Here is a 21,381-nt window from a genome sequence, read left to right as displayed (position 1 = left end):
TCAGAATAGTCAAAAGGTGAAAGCAACATAACTTTCCATTGACAGAAGAATGGATAACAAAATGTTTTATACATACAGTGGTATATTATTCAGCCTTAAAAAGGAAATTTTGGACACATGCTACAACATGAATGAACTTGGATGAACTAAGTGAAATAAGCCAGGCACAAAAAGATAATAAAAATACTGTATGGTTTCATTTATAAGAGGTAACTAGAGCAGCCAGACACATAAAAAGAAAAGTAGACTGGTGTTTGTCAGGGGACATGGGGAGGGGGAAATGTGGAAGAGTTTTTTATTGGGCACAGAGTTTCAGTTTTGCAAAAAGTTCTGCAGACTGGCTGAACAATGTAAATATACTTAACACTGACTACTTTAAAATGATTAAGAATGTAAATTTTATGTAAGGTGTATTTTACTACAATTTTAAAAAAATTATAATCATTAAAAAAGAGATTTTTTAAAAAATCCAACCAGGACAATATGAAAAAAGAAAATTACAGGCTAGACTCATGTACACTGATGTAAAAAACAATCCTATACAAAGCATAAGCAAATCAATCCAGTAATTTATAAAAAAGATAATCCAGCGTGACTAAATTGGGTTTATCCCAGGAATGCTTAGTTAGCCTAATTTGAAAATCAAGGTAACTGACCACATTAACAGGTTAAGGGGAAAAACATTTGATCATTCTGAGTTACAGAAAAGCCTATCAATACAGCTTAACATCTATTCATGATTTAAAACAATCAAAATACAACCCTTAACAAGCTAAGAATACAATGAAACCTCCTTAACTTGATAAAGGAGGGTTTTTTCTCTTAAAAAAAAAAAAACTACAAGTGTAATTTGATTTTAATTTTATTGAAATATAGTCGACTTATAACGTTGTGTTAATTTCTGCTATACAGCAAAGTGACTGAGTTATATTCTTTTTTATATTTTCTTCCATTATGCTTTATCCCAGGATATTGAATATAGTTCCTTGTGCGATATATACAGTAGGACCTTGCTGTTTATCCATCCTATATATAATAGTTTGCATCTGCTAACCCCAAACTCCCACTCCTTCCCTCTCCCACCTGCTCTCCCTACTGGCAACCACAAGTCTGTCCTCTGTATCTGAGTCTGTTTCAGTTTCGTAGATGAGTTCATCTATGTAATATTTTAGATTCCACATATAAGTGATATCCTGCAGTATTTGTCTTTCTTTTTTTGACTTATTCCACTTAGTATGATAATCATTAGTTCCATCCATGCTGCTGCAAATGGCATTATTTCCTTCTTTTGTATGGCTGAGTAGTATTCCATTGTGTATATATATATATATATATATATACATCACTTCTCATCCATTCATCTGTTGGACATTTAGGTTGTTTCCATGTCTTGGCTACCGTAAACAGTGCTGCTATGAACACAGAGGTTCATGTATCTTTTCGAATTATAGCTTTGTCTGGGTATATGCCCAGGAGTGGGATTGCTGGATCATCTGGCAACTCTATTTTTCGTTTTTTGAGGAACCTCCATACTGTTTTCTACAGTGGCTATACCAATTTACATTCCCACCAACAGTGTAAGAGGGTTCCCTTTTCTCCACATCCTCTCCAGCATTTGTTATTTGTAGACTTTTTAATGATGGCCATTCTGACTGGTGTGAGGTGGTACCTCATTGTAGTTTTGATTTGCATTTTTCTAATAATTAGCAATGCTGAGCATCTCTTCATGTGCCTACTGGCCGTGTGCATGTCTTCTTTGGAAAAATGTCTATTTAGGTCTTTTGCCCATTTTTCGATTGGGTTGTTTTTTTTGTTATTGAATCTACAAGTGTAATTTTAAATGGTAACATTTGAAAGCATTTCCTTTGAGATCAGAAACAAGACAGGAAACAAAACCATGAGTATCTGAAGATATCTAAGAAAGTACAGTAATAATTCAGAGGTAGACAAACAGACCAAAGATACAGAAGAAAGAGTACAGAAAGGAAACCACCCATATATGAAAACTTGATTTATGAAACAGAGAATTTTGCATATCAGGAAGGAAATGAAGAACTATTTCAATAAACAGTGCTGGAATAACCAATTATCCATACAGAAAGAATCAATTCATAATCCATACCTCTCACAAAAATCAATTATTGAGAGATTAAAGAATTAAATGTAGGGCTTCCTTGGTGGCGCAGTGGTTGAGAGTCCGCCTGCCGATGCAGGGGACGCGGGTTCGTGTCCTGGTCCGGGAAGGTCCCACATGCCGTGGAGCGGCTGGGCCCGTAAGCCATGGCCGCTGAGCCTGCGCGTCTGGAGCCTGTGCTCCACAACGGGAGAGGCCACAGCAGTGAGAGGCCCGCGTACCACAAAAAAAAAAGAATTAAATGTAAAAAGTATAACCATAAAGCTTTTAGTTGATAGAGAAGAATATCTTTATGACCTCTGAATAGGAAAAGATTAAGATAAACTATAAAGAAAAAAACCATATATTTAACTATATTAAAGTTAAGGAAAGATTAAGATAAATTATAAAGAAAAAAACATATATTTAACTATATTAAAGTTAAGGACTATTATGAGGTATATATGTAAACCAATTATATTCTACTGTGTTTGGGAGGAAAGGATACAGCTTATAGAGAATGTCATCAAAAGTTATCAAGATATACATGAAATATGTCAACTAACCAACTGAATCCAAAGATCAAATGTTTTAATCTTTTAATTTCCCTCCATATTTTAAAAATAATTCAATTGAGCAATCATGTCAAAGCCAGTAGACTATATAAACAAAATAATATAATGCTAATGTAACACAGAGCTGTCAATGTTCCAACTACTTCACATCTTAAATATTATATTTATAGTGTCACTTAAGATCAACACGTTATTGTAGGGACTTGGAAACAAGAATTTTAAAAAACACACTCTCATGGTTCAGTAAGTGTCTGCATCAACATTTGTGTCTGTATCTCATTGCAAATATTAGCAATGATGCCCGTGGTAAAATCTAGTGTTTCAGGTAAGTGGGATGTTTCTTTGACCTTTCCCACTGCTCCTTCAATCATATTTTTTACCAAAATCCAGAACCTATCTTTGGATGCTTTAGGGAAGAAACATTAAGATAATATATCCCTTGGAGAAATAGTAAGGACTTTTAAAAAAGAAGAAGAAATGGAGCAAATAGACAACATATTCTTAGGACTTCCAAATAATTCTGAAATTAAAAATGGAAAAGAAATAAACGCAATTACAAGGAACACCTCATGCACTTGGGAAACTATTAACACTGTATATATGACAAAGGAATGAGTTGGAAAGAACATTTATCCCAAGATAAATTTTTTTAACAATATGAAGGTATATGTCCATCAAGGAAAATAAATCCATTCCTATTTCATCCACCATCAAAAACATCCTTCCCTTTACCCAAAACACACACATATATATACAAGATAAATGTTTTCAACCTAAACTGTAAGTCTCTGGCTCACATGAAAACAAAACGATTTTAACCACACACAAGCTCCAGCACTCAGACTTGTAGTTTCTACATGCTGCCCACACAGCACTTTGTGAGCATGTGATTACGAGGAATGATGCACAATCACACCACATTCCTTCCCTCAGCTCACACATCAAGAACTTGCCCTCTCAGCTGCATTCTTCTCCAAACAGCCATGGTCACCTTAGCAACCCTATGCTCCTAATATGGACAGCTGCTCCATTTAAAGTCAGCCCTTCTTGGCAGGGAATATGCTTGTTCTTCAAATTGGGGGAGAGAGGAGAGGTTTTCCTTTCAATACACATTGCAGGGGTTGATTTAACTTGATCAGCACTTTTGTTCTGTGGCAGCAATTTGTGTCGAGTTTCAACCTATTTTGAGGTTTTCTTTCTTTTATTTTTTTTTTAATCTAAAAGCAAATGGCTAAAAAATAAAATCAAGGAAGCTCATATGGAATTCTAAGGAAGAATGGAACATGAAACAAAAATGTATCTGAAATAACTGTATTCTTTTATAAAATGATGAAGCTATCCACATTTTTGAAAGTTAAAATTTACTTAAATTGAACTGTAACATCTGAAGCCTTAATATATAATAAGAAATCAGTCAGAAGACCTGTCATAGCCTATTTCTGAACAACAAAAACATTGCTAAGCTTCGAAGTGCTATGACTCCAATCTATTTAATAGATTATGAGTTGATCTGTATCCCTTTATCCCACCATCTACATGTGAAATCTTTCCACAGGCTCTAAAGTAAACTAGGTATTGAGACCAAATGATTAGTATATCTGAGGACCCTCCAGACTTAGAATGACCTAGGATAGCACTGGATTACTCAAAACCAATCTTGATCTGTGCTTGTACCACTAAAGCTGGGTCTGAACCAAAGTAAGTCTCTCAGGATAAAAGATACAGGTTTATAATACAGTTTGCCTGATTTTCATACTGCAAACAAATTATTTGGGAGGGAGGGATTACCGTATTCTGAAATAATGTGAGATCAAACTGCTTGTTCCATACCCACAAAAGGATTCTAATCCCCACTTGTTAAAATTAAACACCTAATTTTTAAGTATAGTTAACAGGCATGTTCAAAACTAAAAAAATTTAAATTTATGGTATTTGTTATAAGTTGGAAAGTTTATGAAATAATTTTCTATATAACTGATGGACAAAATCCATATTAATTTATTAAGTGCTGTTTCAGTGAATGTTAAGGTTAAGTGAATACCATCTACATTACTTACTGGTTTTATTTTTGTTTGTATATGTGTGTTTTTTAAACTTCTCAGGCTATGAGGTTCTTTTTGGTTAGAAACATTTCTTTCATGTTAAAACTATCCTTGTAATTACACCTTCTATATGGAGCAAAATATCCATTGATAGGGTGGCAGTGTAGATTAGTAAAAAGAATCTAAAGCTAATTCTGCTACTGGTTTCCTCATTTGTAAAATGATAATACTATCTGTCCTACTTACGGCATGCGTTAACATAACAAAGTAAAAATCATGAAATTATTATGCCATACAAAATACTCAAAAATTTAAGAAATCAGAGAAAGGGACTATGTTACCTGAATTGTTATTTTTAAAAAGAGTGGGGAGTATTCAACAATGCATGGGATACCAAATCAATATCAAGAGGGTCCAGTCTTCCCAGCAAAGATTTTACAAATACTTAAGTGTTGACATGTAAATAACTACTTCTTTCAAAAAGCCTCAACACTGGCTTTTAGCAAATGTGAATTCCCTTACCCTTTTCCATTCCACTACTACTGAATCAGTTCCACATTTCTGCCTGGCCTCCAGAACTAAGTGCCCCTAAGATCCCCCTTCCACAAAAAGAAAGTGCTCCCAGAAGGTACCTTGTTAGCTTTTTCGACCTGATAGAAGCCCATCCCTGATCTGATCAGTGCTGTCATTATCCTCCTTAATGTAATGTCAGGGCCCACTTTATCCTCTCCTAGGAGTTTTCCCCTCTCCCCTCTTCTCGACTACAAGGCATATCATCACCACAGACTTGGACATTCTAAACTTCCCACTTTCTGACAATTTCTAGTTAGGGGATCCGAGAGAAGTTACTTCTGCTGATACTGTGCTTACCATAGATGAAACTGTCTTTCTGCATCCCAAATTTAGAATCTTGCATTTGTACTGTTCTTACTCTGTGTTAGATTCAGTGATGGAAATTCACAGAACATGATTCTGCTTCAGTGAAGTAATAGAAAGAAATAAGATGAACGTTCATATATAATTTAATGGAGAAAATAACAAGCAACAGATAATGGGGAGGTTCTATTAACATTACTGGTATTATCTTTCAACCATAAGGCTTTTTACCAGCTAACACTGAGACCTAAGCATTTTAATATATTGTTTCTAGACAAAAAATATGTTTTTGTTAGGCCCTACAGTTCTTTTCTTTGACTGTTCTAACAGACTCCTAGATAGACAGCCTTCTAAACAGATGTTTATATTTCCTCTAATCTTCCACAGGATCTAATTCGCATTCCTCAACTTCAATTCTAATATTAAGAAATAAGCACAAATTGACCTTTTCGTAAATGCTCATTTTATGTGCCTTACACATTTAAGAAATTTTACATTTAATAGCTTCGTTTTAATAAACAACCTGGAATACAGTGTACCAGATGGACAAAACAAATTAGAAGAACACTCAGCAACATGGTCAGATCTTAGAAAAAAATAAGACGGAGGAGGGTGGAGGGGACTATAAGAATTAGATTAAGACCTAATGTATAATTAAAACACAGGCACATAAAATAATAAAACCTTTTATAAGATATAAACAAAACAATACACACCAAACACATTTAAAGGTCATTTGTATAGGGACTAGTTATAAAAGAAAATGGAAGAACAGTCCTTTAACGAACCAGTGATAAATGGGTATGACACAAACTGAGGAATATCATTAACTCAATACTCCTGTACTTGAGGTTAAAAACTGGTACTTCAATATTGGAGAAGATAATCATGTGACTGTTTAGATACCTGGCCTTTCTCCCGTCTATGGAATTCTTACTGCTTTATTTAAATCCATGGTTGTCTGTGGGACCTTATCATCACCCTGACACTTCAGGCCATGTTCCCATTTGAGTATAGTAGTATTTTGTAAGGATTACTTTTTCTTCAACTCTCAGCTTGATATTTTTCTTTTTAAATGGCACTCCAAAACAAGGTACAATAGCTAGTATAAAAAGATGCAAATTTTTGTGCATTTTAAATTCTGCATGCATCTAAATTACATTGTGTCTCATAAGCAGCAACATGTTTTGAGATACAATTTTGGACTAGTTAACATGAAATTCTCTGCATTTCTTTACTCCTTTGTCTTTGAACTGTCAATAGTGGATACCAGAAGTTAAACCTGTATTACACAACTATGGTAGGGTTAAGGGGGAATTCCCCCAGCTTAGCAACAGTGGAGAGCTAGAGCTGTTACCACCTCACAGTCCAAAGGGTAAAGGGAAGTGTGGCTACTGGGACCTAGAAAAATAGTGGCAGGAGAGGGCCTCTTGACAGAGGCAAAAACAACAACAACAAACTGGTACTTCAGACAAAGCCATCCTCTTTCATAACAAACAAAGCTGCCCCAAATTCTAAACAGTAATTTTTAAAATTGTGATAAAATATACATAACATAAAATTTACCATTTCAGCCATTTTTAAGTGTAGGGTTAACAATAATTTAAGTTGTCACTGTCCCTTTAATACCTTTAACTGTGTAGCAGGGTAATACTATATAAACGTGAATAATCTTTTTTAGATTATTTTCTACTCTAAAAAAATTATGAAAGCACCTGGTATGTACAAAAATATATATTTATTGAACAGGTACAGGGGAACCCTAAGGGTACAGACAATATAATTCATCATCATTGTATCATAACATACATTGTACTGATGTCTGAGATTTACATTTTATTTGCCAAAAGAACAGTGACAAAGATGTAACAGATCAAGTTCACTAAGATTAAATTTTTTGAAGTTTTTGTTTTTACTTTAAGCATTGTGGTCCAGGAAAAGAAGGATCTGGATTTCTCCTGAAGTAATGCCTTTGAGTAGTGCCCTGGAAGATCAGATAGTGCTATACACAGGTTCTAGGATCCCCTCCCTTAACCCCCTGTTAAGTAGAAGAAAAAAATAGGGCAAAAGAGTTTCACAAGAAACTTGTAAATGAAAACTTGGAAATTTGCTCTCCCTTCCTCCTTATCAGCTAGTGGGTCCCCTTTATTTTAACGCTTTATTTTCAGTTATCAGGATAAAAACTGACTTGATTAACTAAATCTGTGGCAGTTTCAAAAGCAGGTGGAAAAATTGTGTTTGAGGGTGAATGTTACCCTCAAGACATAGGATACTGAAAAAGGAGAAAAAATGAGAAAGTTATTGATCTGAATAATTCACTTTATAAGCATTTCCAGTTGACAGATTGAATTACTCTGCAAGGACCACTACTACCTATGCCAAAAGTTCCTGAGAAAACTTAACCAAAGTAAGCTCTTAATGCTGCCAAGCAATTGATTTTAAGTATCTGGCATAGGGTAGGCACACTGATAAGGAAATTTTACTATCTACTCACTTGAACATTTCATCCTTCAGAAGTCTAAAGAGAATAATAATGTACATCAATGATGATTTAAAATCCATTGTCAAGGTGATCATTCAGGATTTTTTTCTTTAATACTACCTGTTACTCAATCTCTTATTATCTAGCTGGTAGGAAGCATTCCACTTTTTAAACTAAATATAGGAGCTACACAATTTCCATAGGTGGAAGCATTGCAAAATAATCTCCTTTAACTTAAAGCCTCTAAGAGAGCTTCTATGAACCCACTACTCCCTAATGTCACTTAGATAGTACTATCCATTGAAGTAAAAGGTAAATGGGCCCCAATGAAAGAAAAGAACTTTTTTCTCAAAATGGACAAACCCACTCCTAAGGATGCTAGGAATAAGCTGTGACTATGAAAAGCAGTATTTGAGTTTCAAGGTGACTACTTTAATCATATGCTTTTAATCCTAACTTCAAATAAGATGACTTGTGTCTTGCTAGCAAATTCTGAGGTAGTAAAGGAATAGCTAACAAATTGTGAGAATCTTGTAATAATCCAGAAAAGATAAAAGTAAGGGAAAAGAATAAAAAGAAAAAAAAAGCCAGAGCAATTAAGCCTATATTCAACCATATTTGTTTTATTACTATATTAACAATGTCTTACCTTGTGGAATTCTCTTCTGAGAAAAATAGATACAATTTTGTCCCTAAAAAAATTTCAGGTAGAAAAGTTGAAATGTTAGTTTCAAATAGAAAGCCTTTTGAAAATGAAAAGTTACAAAATGCTAGCATAGTACATTTAGATTATTATGACATTTGGTATTAACAAAGCTTAAGAAATATTAAGTCTCAAATAATAAAAGTATGTTATTATCTTCATTAAAATATTTATTATAAAATGTATTATTGTATTATAAAAATATTCTACTATCAAATCATTTTTGCTAAGTACATAATAATGAGTGGCACATTTTCATATTCTAAGACATTAGTACTTAATTGGGTTTTACTCTTGCCAAGATTTGATATTCTGAAGGGTACCTTTTTTTTTAGCTATTCTACATGTCATAAAAGTCATCCCTTTAAAGTGTAAAATTCAGTTACACAACCATCACCACCACCTAATTCTAGAACATTTTCATCACTCCAATAACACTATTCTGAAGGGTATTTTTATTCCCAGGAAGAAACATCTTAACAAATTTAATTTTAAAAGATACACAAGAAGCATACTCTTCACAACACTATGATCATAATTTGTTTTTTTTTAAAATGTGTAGAACAAAGACCAGAAGGGAAAACAAATATCCAAAAACTGTAAGAGTGGCTGTATTTGGAGAGCATTATTATAGTGACTCTTTTTCATATATTTCCTCAAAACTAAAATTTTATAATATTAACTTTATAGTTCTTAAAAAAGTAAAGCAAAAACATACATTTTCTAGAGATATATGCTAGAATTTGTTCTACAACCCAAAGGAAAAACAGAAATACAAGTTGACACTTTTTTAAAAGTCCACTATATTTTTTATTAAATGTTTTTCAAAGTAGATAAAGTAAGTATAAAGTTAAAAAAAAAATTTGGCCACACTTACTAATCTGGTTGAAAAGCCACAGCTGCATCTTACTTTATGACAAATTGACTGTTTCATTACTTTGGCATCTGGGCATCTACTTCTTAATGGTCATTTCTGAAATAAAGATGTAATTAAGAACATATTATAACAAAAATATAAAATCTTTAAGGACAATTATCTAAATATTAGTGACTAGAGGGAACTATCAAAACAGTTCTTAAGCAACCTTCTAATAAAAAACATTAACTGGGCTGAGAATGAGGTGGGAGGGACCACAATTATACAGTTATGCTACACATTCTCAGTATAAAAATCTACAACCGCTTCAGTCCTCAATCCCTTTCACCCATCACACTCTTGCAATTCCTAAGGATGCCACTTACAGACCGGAAAAAGAGGAAAGGAAGACATAGAAAAGGAACCCTAAAATTGCACATTTGGCTTTTTGTTTTTGTTTTTTGTTTTTCTGGCTGCACCGTGCAGCTTTCGGGATCTTAGTTCCCCAACCAGGGACGGAACCCAGGCCCAGGTAGTGAAAGCGCCGAGTCCTAACCACTGGACTGACAGGGAATTCCCTAAAATTGCACATTTGAAAACAGTAAGTTAATTGCTTATTTATTATGCTTGTCTGCTTCTCCCTCACATCTATAAGAAATCTAAGCTCCAAAGGAGATTTTTTTCTGTCTTATTTGCTGGTATCTCTCGAGCACCTAAGACAATGACTGCCATGCCCTAAGTGTTCAGTAAATATTCATCGAAAGAATGAATAACTTTATGAATGATTTAATGTTAATTGATGAAATATTTAACCTGACAGTATGTCAAAATGGCAGTCTCAAAATGCCATTTCTTCCACACATACACCATTAATGTTAATGCCAACTACATCATCAGTATTGTTTCTTTTCGCCAACAAACAAAGCCCATAATTAAAAGACAATCAAGGGCTTCCCTGGTGGCGCAGTGGTTGAGAGTCCGCCTGCCGATGCAGGGGACACGGTTCGTGCCCCGGTCCGGGAAGATCCCACATGCCGCGGAGCAGCTGGGCCCGTAAGCCATGGCCGCTGGGCCTGTGCGTCTGGAGCCTGTGCTCCGCAACGGGAGAGGCCACAACAGTGGGAGGCCTGCGTACCACAAAAAAATAAATAAATAAATAAAAGACAATCAAGACATGGTCCCCGAACTTCAAGGAACAGAATAAAGGCATCTATTACTTTGTAATTTTATTAGTGCAACCTCTGGGAAAGACTCCTAGAAGGGGAATTGCTGGACGTGTGATCTTCCTAAATATTGCCAAATAGTGTGGGTGAGGGTCTTTTTCTTTTGCAAACATGTATGTTCTTTGAGGAGACAGCTAGGAATATAAGAATAAATCTATTATAAGGAGTGAAAAGTTGATCTCAACAATAACCCTCAAGCAACCCAGTAGTACCCCCTACTTCCCATCCTGTAGCTGAATTAATATTCCACAAAATGCTGCTCTTTTAGTAAAAAAAATTGGGGGGAGGAATACAAATATTATTACAGAACTGCTTTTCTTCCTTTCAACAAGCGGTGGAAGAATAAACCAAAATCATTTTTAAATGGTTGTCTACAGAGAAAAGAGAAAGCAAGTTGGAAAGGACAGGCATGCAAGTTAGACTCCTCAGAATATATCTTGTTTCATAGTTTCTACTTTGAAGACACGTTTTAAAGTCAAATGAACATCAAACGATAATGACATTTTGAACATCAAAATGATAATGACTACCACTGACTGAAACATTAAATGTATTTTTTTAAAAATCCATCATCTTTGGTTGTCACTAGAGCAAGAACTAATTATCCTGAAAATTGATAATAGAAAAGAATCAAGTATTTATCCAGCCTTTCTTATATGAAAGGTACCCCCAGAGTAACCAGGCAGTAAGTGAAAGCCCTCTTTTATAGGATTCCAAAAAATAAATGTAGAAGGAATGACAGAATTAGAGAATACCCATTTTGTAATAGTTAATGAAATAATAAATCTAAAAATTGATCAATGGTTGCTAAAACCATTAGATAAAAGGTTGATGGGAAACTTTATAATGGATAATCAGGCTACAAAACCTGAACCCAGTGATTAACCTTAACATCATTAAAAAAGGATCAACCAGAGTTCATGCGCAGAAGTATTCATCACTATTCATTAGGTATTTATCCTGGGAGCTCCAATTTCAAAAGATATCCATAATATGACCACTTTTACCACCTCCACTCGTATGATGGTCCAAGCCACCTTATTTCTCATCTGCATTACTGTAATAGTTCTCCATCTGATCTCCTAGCTTCTTCCCTTGCTCACCTCAACAAATCAGTCAGAATAGTCCTTTTCAAAAGAAAATCAGATCATGTCATTCTTCTGCTCAGACCCTCTAATTGAGTACATCTCACCAGTTTCAAAGCCAAAATCCTTACAAAGACCATAAGGACCACGATCTGATTTTACCTTCCTCAACTCTAACCTTATCTCCTACCACTCTCCTTCTTGTTCACTCCATTTTAGGCACATTGACCTCTTTCCTTAAACACATCAAGCATGTTCTCACTTCAGTGCCTCAGGACTTGTACTAATTCCTCCTTCACTTCCTTTAGGACTTGGTTTTTAAAAGTTATCTAATTAAAGAGATACACCCTGGTACCCCAGGCAAGCCCAAAATATCTGCCTCGGATTTCCTCATCTGGCAGAGAATATGTAAGGATAAGTCAGTCATAAATTTTGGAGATGATAATCATTTGAAACACAAATGTAATCAATTTTCGTATCTTTGTATCTAAATATCTATGAAGTTATACTGTCTCTTTTAAAAGATTCTTATGGTCCAAACCTCAAAGAATTAATGAAGATATAGCTACCATAGTGTGCGTGGCTTTTTTTTTTTTCAGTTTTTCTTTTGTTTTTAAATCATCTGTATCATAACCCTAGAAAGAAGTGGTGAAAGATTTGAATTATATGAGTCCCATTAAAAAACAACTAGCAAAATAAATGGCATTCCCTTTCCTCCCACTCCTTTAGGGATTTGTTTGAGATTACATTATAAAATTCCAAGTAATCTCAGAAAAAGTTTAACTACTTCCACATTTATCTGTTACCTTTTAGGCACCATGACCACCAGAGAGAATCAAAAGAACTAACTGTAACATGACTAGACTAGCTATGACATGGTAGGGATGTTTGAACTTAATTATTTTTCTTTAAATAAACAAACTCCTCCTGGGCTAAGGCCTACGCTGCCTTTTAAACATCCTGCGTGTGGTGGCCAAGCTTCAGGGTCTTAAGAGAAATAGCCAGGGGACAGAGAAAACAGCAAGTATGACTCAGTGATCATATTTAATAGTCTCTGAAGACCAAAACAAAGATACCAGTTCTGGCAAGAGTTCTCTAGAATTGCCCCAAAACTGACTTATCCACATACCTTTCATCTGAACAATCTATTTTCACTTAGTTTAAGGCTCACAAAGCATTTGTTATGTGCCTATCAGACCTTACGTAAAAAAATAAAACAGAAGTATTATGAAAACAATCACCTGGGGTTCTAAGAGTTAGATGATGAATCTAATGTTAAATCTGCTTTTTGGGGGAGGGACGTGAAGAGAACTCTTGAATATTGTTGTGCAGAAATGACCCCATTCATCTGGAAATCAGACTTTCAGCAAGTTCAACCACTTGAAAAAAGGCTAGTGATATTAAAGCAACCTTTTACTGAGCAACTTCTGTATGCCAGAAATTTACATTAGCTTGCTTAATTCTCAGAGCTTCCCTATGGGAAAGGTATTGACAAAACAGAGTGGTTAAATAACTTGTCCAAACCAGAAAAAGACAGCTCCAAAATGCAAAATCTCAGTCTTTCTTTTTCACTGTTATAATCTGCAGTAAACTGGAATAAAACTATTAGTCACAAATACCACATTTGCCCCATAGGAGTAACATGTAAATCCAGGCTGCTCATTTGAGAAATTTGTTCCATTCTTCCACAGCTGTTTTAAATAAGAGGACAAAAGAGGAAGGTTCACTGTTGTACATTAATAAGAAACATGTAGCATTAGGGATGAATCAGAAGAATATGCTACATTTAGCTCTAAGGGAACTGAGTAAGAGTAAGTGAGGCACAGCATAGCTCACTAATTAGTATTCATTCATAATGATTAACCTGACTCAACTCTAAGTGACTGATGGCTATTCCATATGCGCTGAGAAGTCAGGGAAGAAATGTTAAGACTTAATACAGTGGGTAACAGATATTTACCAAAATAGTTTCTGTAGTTTTCTGGATGTCTGAAATACTTCTCTTTCTCTCCTGATGTATAGATATATACATACACATACATACATTAAAGTTTTTCATTAACTTCTTAAAATTTACAATAAAATTATTAGTTATAATTCCTAATTTTCCTTTTCCGGAAAATTCTCTCATGTGGAACATGAGAGAACATAGTTCCTGACACTATGAGATAACACTTATTGGCTTCAGTTCTTTATACTCAACAGAATCTGATTTTTTAACATGTCATTAATCAGAAAATATTTTGTAGGAATATTTTCTTTCTAAACTGTACATTTAATTTGTTACTAGATGCACCCACTGCTTATCGTACAATGAAAGTAACATACCTATTCCAAAATAAAAAATCAAGGTGATTACCTAACTGTCAAGACGCATTACCCTGGGACTTCCCTGGTGGTCCAGTGGGTAAGACTCCATGCTCCCAATGCAGGGGGCCCAGGTTCAATCCCTGGTCGGGGAACTGGATCCCGCATGCATGCCACAACTAAGTGTCCATATGCTGCAACTAAAGATCCCACATGCCACAACTAAAGATCCCCCATGCCGCAATGAAGATCCCACGTGCCACAACTAAGACCCGGCACAGCCTAAATAAATTTTTTTTTTTTAAAAAGACACATTACCCAGGAACTGTGGCCTTACTATACTAATGTCTTCAGTTATTTGGAGAAAGTGAAGACTGCTTGGAACAAATTATCCCTATTGACTAAAAGACACGCCATTTAAATAATTTACTGCTTTACACAGAGCAGAGACTCAACAGATTCATGATTAAAAGTTCCCCAAAGACCTAAATACATTATGCTAGTCTTCTAAATACTTGATTGTGTCCTGGGAATTTTCAGCATAAATTAGCACACAAAAAAAACCTCCCTCACAATCTCAAATCATTGCACTAATGGTTAAGAATGATGAAGGAAAGGGGAGGGAAGGTAAAGACACACTCTTCCAGGATACCAATTATAAATAATGCAACCTTCACCTATGGTGTTTGCTGTTTTGTTTTGCATTTTAACAAAATGGAAGTACACAGCATATGGAGTATGTATTGTTTCTTGAAACTTTATCATACACACCTCCTCTCCCTATAGTTAGTGTTTGTCTCTTTCTCTCTCTCCTTCCCTTCCTTCCTCTTGCACACAATATGAATAACTGTTACTTTTTTAAACTTTGTTTTATATATAAACATGCTACTCACATTCTGGCTATGACAATAAAATATACTTCTTAGTTAAAAAAAAAAAAAAGCCTCTTAACATATGAGTCTATGTAGAACATTAAGGTAAATATCTCCTGGGTTAGTTTTCTTCTATGTGTTCAACATTATACGTAATGAAGAGATATATACAAATAAATAACACAGAACCTGTGGCTTTACTGTTTTTCATGAATTTTAATACCACACACAATAAAATATTCACTATGGAGAGGAACTTGGTATTAAAGCAGATTTACTTTGACTCTATTCCAGGGGGTTGAGTTACTTGAATACCAAAAGACTTCAGTACTTGATAGTCTCTTCTTGAAGATGCTGTAATATGTATGTGCCCCACAAACTGTTACCCAACTGCATTAACTTCCTCAAAAGTGGAAACAACTTTTATAAAGCTCACTTCAGCCCTTTCATTTTCTAGGGGATAACCAATAACTTCAAAAATAGAAGTCAACCTAGAAGAGTTACATTTTTTTCCCTAAATTCCTCCTTTATCTGCTAGGAGGAAAATACTATCTTCATTCTTTAGTAGTTCTGATAGACTCTAAATATTTTTCAGCAATGTAACAGATACAATTTTTCGCCACACTCAAACTCTAATTTCTCATGGTAAGCACTGCACAAAGAACAATGAAAGAAAGAATGACCAATGCCTTCAAACTGGAAATTAGTTTCCAGCAAAATTAAAAGTAGAATTCATGTCTCATGAAAGAATTTTCAATAAATCCATATCACAAAGCAATCAATATAAGCTACACCTGTTTTCTCTGAACTACAACTATGAAATATTGTTTCTCCTAAAATCCACATCAGATAATTCAAAGGAATTCAGTGGCCCTCTATAACTTGGTCCTCCTTCATTACACATAAAGAACTTGCCTAATATTCTATATTTAAATTGCACGTAGAAAGAAAAAATGGTAAGAAGGAGGGTGAAAAATCTCATAATTTGGCCATATTAGAAATAACAGATTTTGAGACTGGGGGAAAAAAACTGAAATCATTTTATATTTTATAGGTGAAGAAACTTGAAGAAGCATATGAGCAAGGAAAGAACTGAAGTTCATATTATAAATGGTATTCTACCCTAGAATTACCAATTCCAACAGATCTAAAATAGGTGTTTTAGCTTAATACATACATAGCATATGTAATCAGAACGGATCGCAATGTTGAAGAGTTTAAATGAATGCATGAATTCTGAGTACAGTATATAAATTAAGGGAAATTAGAAATGGCCTATGTATCCTTTAGTGATGACAGAATTCCAATAAGTAACCTGATTCCTTGGTGCAGCTTTTTAGGACAGTCTGTGCCGGATGGATCACTGCTCTGGCCCATTATGGCATTTCTTACTTAGATGACTAATTAAATGCACCATTAGCTAATGTTCATAAAGATAAGAAAGTATATGCCAATATCCTGTTTTCAACCTGGTAGCTTAATAAAAGGACTACTGCCCATTTGACGATTGCTGGTCCACTAAACCAGTTCATAAAAGAGGAATAAATCTCAAAGTTAAGTAGTGGAATAGCAGAGTATATATATAACATCAATTGCATTTATACAAAAACCCATTGTATACAGCCTGCACTGGACCAAAAATAAAAAAATTCACAGAGAAATAAGAGTTCTCAAATTTAAATCTATATTCTAGGAAAGATCAGATTAGGGTAAGGAGAAAAAGCATAGTATATTCAATATTAAAAATATAATACTTAGAGAATAAAAATCACTTTCAACATCATGGACATTTACCTTACATTAAGTATTTCTCTATCACCCAACTCACATTTAGACTGTTTACAACAGTATGTATGTGGAAGGGCATTTGATCTACTCAATTTCACAAAAATTACAGCCTCCCATTTAGTCCCAAAGGCACAAGTGAACAAAATAACATTATTATAAAGTGCTGTCTTGGTAGCAAAGAAAAATATGCAGAACAGATAGACTCATACTAAAGGAATAATTAACAAGAGCTGTGGTTCATGAAGAAATACTCTAGCTTCGGTGACATCATGGTAACTACGAGAGTGTGCCTTTATGATTTTCCCCCCAAACCAAGTTGGATATGTCCCAAGTTAAATAACAGCTCCTGTTTCACTCCTAGATATCACTTTTTTTAGCTTTAAAATAGAAGTACGTAAGTCAATTTAAAATGCAAACTGGTATAAAGGCTTAAAACTTATTGTTTAAAGAAAGCACTGATTCTAACTTTAAAAAAAAAAGGCCTTAATGACTTTCCTAAAGCAGAGGAGGAATTTCATCGTTTTCAACTTACCAATGCAAATAAAAAAGGCTATAAAGGATGCTGCTTTATATAGAATATTTATATAGAATAACATGCATGTGTCCCCCCATTCCTTCCATATATATTTGTCTCTGTCTCTCCCTCTCCCAGGGCTGTGTGTGTGTATATGTGTGTGATGTTTCTTCCTCCCTGCCTCTATTTTGGTCACTCTATGTCCCCTCTCCTTCTTGCTGACTTCTATTACACTCTATTAACTGGCTTCTAAGCACTGATATTCAGAAAGCAAGCATTTTATCAGATTGTAGCCTGTGGCAAAGTGAATTAGAAAAATAGCCACAAAATGAAAAAAAAAAATCATTCAATTAGTTGAAAATAGATAAAATTAAAGCCACAAATTTTCATTTCCTTTAAAATGCCTAAATACATAGATATACCATACATATGACTTTAATAAACTTAGTAGAGTTTATCTAGCAGATTTATTTACAGGATTTTGAGCTAAATATATGGGGAGAGGGGGTATTAAAAGAGTTAGTTTAATACAACAGTTATGAGCACTGGCTTTGGAATCAGCTTTGAGTTCGTGTCCTAGCTCGACACTAACTGTATGATCTTGGGCAGGTTACTTACTCTCTCAGCCTATTACCTCATTTCTAATGTTGTGAGGATGGCCTGTGATAACACCTGTAAGACAGTTTGTGTGGTACCTAGCACATAGTGAGGGCTCAGCACACATTACATCTAAAACATGCAGTCAATGTTTATCACTCTTTTTGTCTGCCTAGCATCTGAACTTCCCTTAAGTCTGGGAACTTCCCCACCTTATGTTTTCAGAAGATCAAAGAGTTTTCCACATCTTAAATTTAAGAACTTCACACCATCTCATGATTTCAGAAGATGAGACACTTTTCCGCATGTCCTACACGGCCACGACACGGGCTATGCCAAACACACATGCCCAGCCCAGAGAAGAAATGGGCAACTAACAAGCAGGACAATAAGAGACCAGAAAGAACTCTCTCTCACACTAATGGTGGAGCAACTGCAGGAAGGTCAAGTCTGGGGCAGAGGTGACAGCACTTATAGTCAACCAGTGCTAGCCGTGTCACTGGGGCAGGCTGTGGCGTCTGTCAGTCTGTCTCTAGATGGCACTGGCAACCTCATGGGAATCGTTGTGCAATGTGATTTCGGGCACTGTTTCTGGCTGCTCAGCCCTGAATCTGGTTCTCTAACTCTCAAAACAATTTGATGAGCCACTGAGCTCTATCCAATATCCTTTTAAAATACACGATACGCTTTTACTGGTTTTTACTGCCACCAAGAATTGTGACGGAAACAATCAGGCAGGGGGAACATCCATTCTCACCTACCCCACCCCCACAGGGGAAAAAGATTCTGTTTTTAATCTCTCCAAAGAAACACAAAAGTAATGTTCACTTTCAACCAACGGATTTATCCTGTGAAGTTTTGGAAACCTTATTTCTATAAATTTTGGATAATAATTTTCCTAATTTGGAATATGAGAAATGTCTAATCAGTTTTAGATTTATTTCAAAGGAACACAGACAAGGAGAAGTGATGACACAGGAAAATACGTATGTGCAAGGAGTAAGTATCATTAAGGTTAAGAGAAATTATCCCAACATGCCTGAAATCAACCTCACTGTATTCCCAAGCGCCTTCTTCCCAGCAGGAGCTTTTCACTTGGGGTTCTATAACCAAGGAGTCCCTCCTCCTCTTAAGGGTTATTTTAAGGTCCAAAAAATTTTAATTATCATCAAAAGGCCTTAAACATTCCTATTTTGTTTTAGCAAATAACTCTAAAATATTTGTATAACAAAACCATTCAATTCTCTGTTAAAACAGTGCAGAGCAAGTCAGTGCCTGATTGCCACAGGCTGATTTTTCAGTATGTAAAATACACTCCTCTCCCTCTGCCAGATTTCTCTGCATGGCCATTTTATAGTTCAGTAATGCTTTTTCCACTGTTTAGAATGTTAAAACTCAAATCTGTTCATTTTATTACTTGTCAATATAAATGTAATGTAAGGTTTGTGGGGAGTGTGAAAATGGCGGGTTAAATATGTACTTTTTTAACCCCAGGAGCCAGTTACCATATAGAGTTGAATGTTTTAATGAATAAAAGAGCAATCTAAACAAAAGAGCAGTCTTTAAAAAGTGATAGTCTTTTCAGATTAAAATTTTAGAAAAAGAATCAAGCATTTAGAAATGTATATTGACATCTAATCTATAGCTATCATATTAAAAACTCAGTAAGAAAAAAACTGAATTTCGACAGAGATTTGTGAAAGAAAATTAAAAAGGCCACAAAATTGTAGGGCTCATGACAATAATACGTTAGAGCTAATGTTACAGGACCTTGAGAGTTAAGCAACTTACCCAAGGAACCTATCTTCTGATTTAGCTGAGTGATGTCATTAAAACACCTTCAGCTTGTTCTTCAAACAGATTCAAAATAAAGTTAATTGCACATTGCACACCATATGGTATTAATTCCTGGATTTAAAATGACAAAAAGTACTAAATCCAAGGCAAGTAATTTCAAAACTCAACTGTTAATACTCTTTTTAATATAAAGTTCTGACTTACGATAATTTATAAATACCCTGGACTTATCAATGTAGAAAAAATCATCAAGAAATGTAAAAACTTTTCATAGTATCCATAACTCCCAAGGTGTGTAAAATCATTTTTGCCTAAGTGCTGAGGGCTATTCCATTAATCACCAGTCATAATTTATTGGCTGTTATTTCCCGGATTCTGTCGGAACATAACTTATACTAAACACCACGTATTTAAATTTATGCCATTTAACAACAACAAAAAAGAATTTTCTGGTCATAATCTACCTGCTCTAAAAAGACACCATAATCCCTCATGGAAAAGTTCCTTTGTATTTGGTCACATTATATTAAACACAGAAGGAGCTCTGTACCCAGGAGAGTAAGAAGAAAAAGTTCACAAAAAATCAAACTCTTCTTTAAATGAGGCATGTCCAAGTCAGTCTCACAAACTAGCTATATTTACGTTTCATGAGAGGCCTCGGAGAAGCAGGTCTAAAAAAGAACTAAGGCTAGCTTTGGATGACTACCCTGTTATGAAGAGTAACTTATGCTATGAAACTACCGTTAACAGCCAAAACATTAAAAAAAAAAAAAAAAAAAAGGAAGCCAACAGACTCCCCATCAAAATAAAGTGCAAGAACAAAAAGTACATGATACCCAGAAGAGAACAGGGAATAAGTATGTGTATAAAGAGACAAAGAAGGTTTACCGCAAAAATGGCAAACCCAAGGCACATGTACTGCTATTTCCCCTTCTTCAAAACTGGCCTACGCAAGTAACAGGTGACAGCTCTGTAGAGGTTAGCAAAGGCCTCAAAAACCTCTAGATGGCTATTACAAAGCAATGGGAATTATCAGACCAAGCAAAATATTGCCATTCCTTGTTTAGACTGACTGGAAGAATGTTACTCAGAAAAACTATTAAGGAGGAAAGGAGTGTAAGGAAAAACAATAACAGTAAGCCACAAATATTTACTGAACTATTTGTTTTATTTTTAAGGTTACATACACTGTTTCATTTAGTCCTCACGACAAACTTCAAAACTACTATTACACCCACTATACAGACAGGAAAAACACCGAGGTTTACAGAATTTTAAACAACCAACTTGCCAGAGTCATACATACACTAGTGGTGGTACTGGAGCTCTAACATGGACCTGAGCACTTTACCACTCCTTTTAATGGATCGGGCAATTCAACTGACCTAACCCTCTATCCATCCTCCCATGTAAATCCACCAGGACAAATTTTTTTTAAGTAAAAGTTTAATTATTTAAGTATTAGCATGTTTCTAATTGAAAGTCTGGAAAATATAATGGATGTACCAAAAGTCCTATCTTTTTTATTGCTTTTATAATTAGTATTTTAAT

The 21,381-nt window shown here is 34.9% G+C and overlaps 2 protein-coding genes across 14 annotated transcripts in view; both read right to left on the bottom strand.

The window, feature by feature from the left end:
* The window catches only part of FRS2 (fibroblast growth factor receptor substrate 2), a 78,423-nt gene extending 68,659 nt beyond the window's left edge, over positions 1–9,764 (bottom strand). For 2 of the 10 annotated variants that reach the window (XM_049694996.1, XM_049694995.1), the window contains exons 1-2: positions 9,669–9,762; positions 8,738–8,780 (exon numbers count right to left, since the gene is read on the bottom strand). The gene's annotated coding sequence lies outside the window, so the exon portion shown is untranslated. Of the gene's footprint in view, positions 1–2,122; positions 2,181–5,600; positions 5,705–8,737; positions 8,781–9,668 lie in introns of those variants that run through there. The other 8 variants (XM_049694992.1, XM_004281879.3, XM_033409565.2 and 5 more) reach the window with 8 other exon arrangements.
* YEATS4 (YEATS domain containing 4) overlaps positions 1–21,381 on the bottom strand; it is a 161,482-nt gene that overhangs the window by 20,899 nt on the left and 119,202 nt on the right. For 3 of the 4 annotated variants that reach the window (XR_007470351.1, XR_004478147.2, XR_007470350.1), the window contains exons 11-12: positions 9,669–9,764; positions 8,738–8,780 (exon numbers count right to left, since the gene is read on the bottom strand). The gene's annotated coding sequence lies outside the window, so the exon portion shown is untranslated. Of the gene's footprint in view, positions 1–5,600; positions 5,706–8,737; positions 8,781–9,668; positions 9,765–21,381 lie in introns of all 4 variants that reach the window. The other variant, XR_007470352.1, reaches the window with a different exon arrangement.

This window comes from Orcinus orca, chromosome 11 (genome assembly GCF_937001465.1).
Source record: "Orcinus orca chromosome 11, mOrcOrc1.1, whole genome shotgun sequence".
Taxonomy (NCBI): domain Eukaryota; kingdom Metazoa; phylum Chordata; class Mammalia; order Artiodactyla; family Delphinidae; genus Orcinus; species Orcinus orca.
Note: the sequence above shows the minus strand (reverse complement) of the source record. Positions and strands in the feature narration are given on the sequence as shown.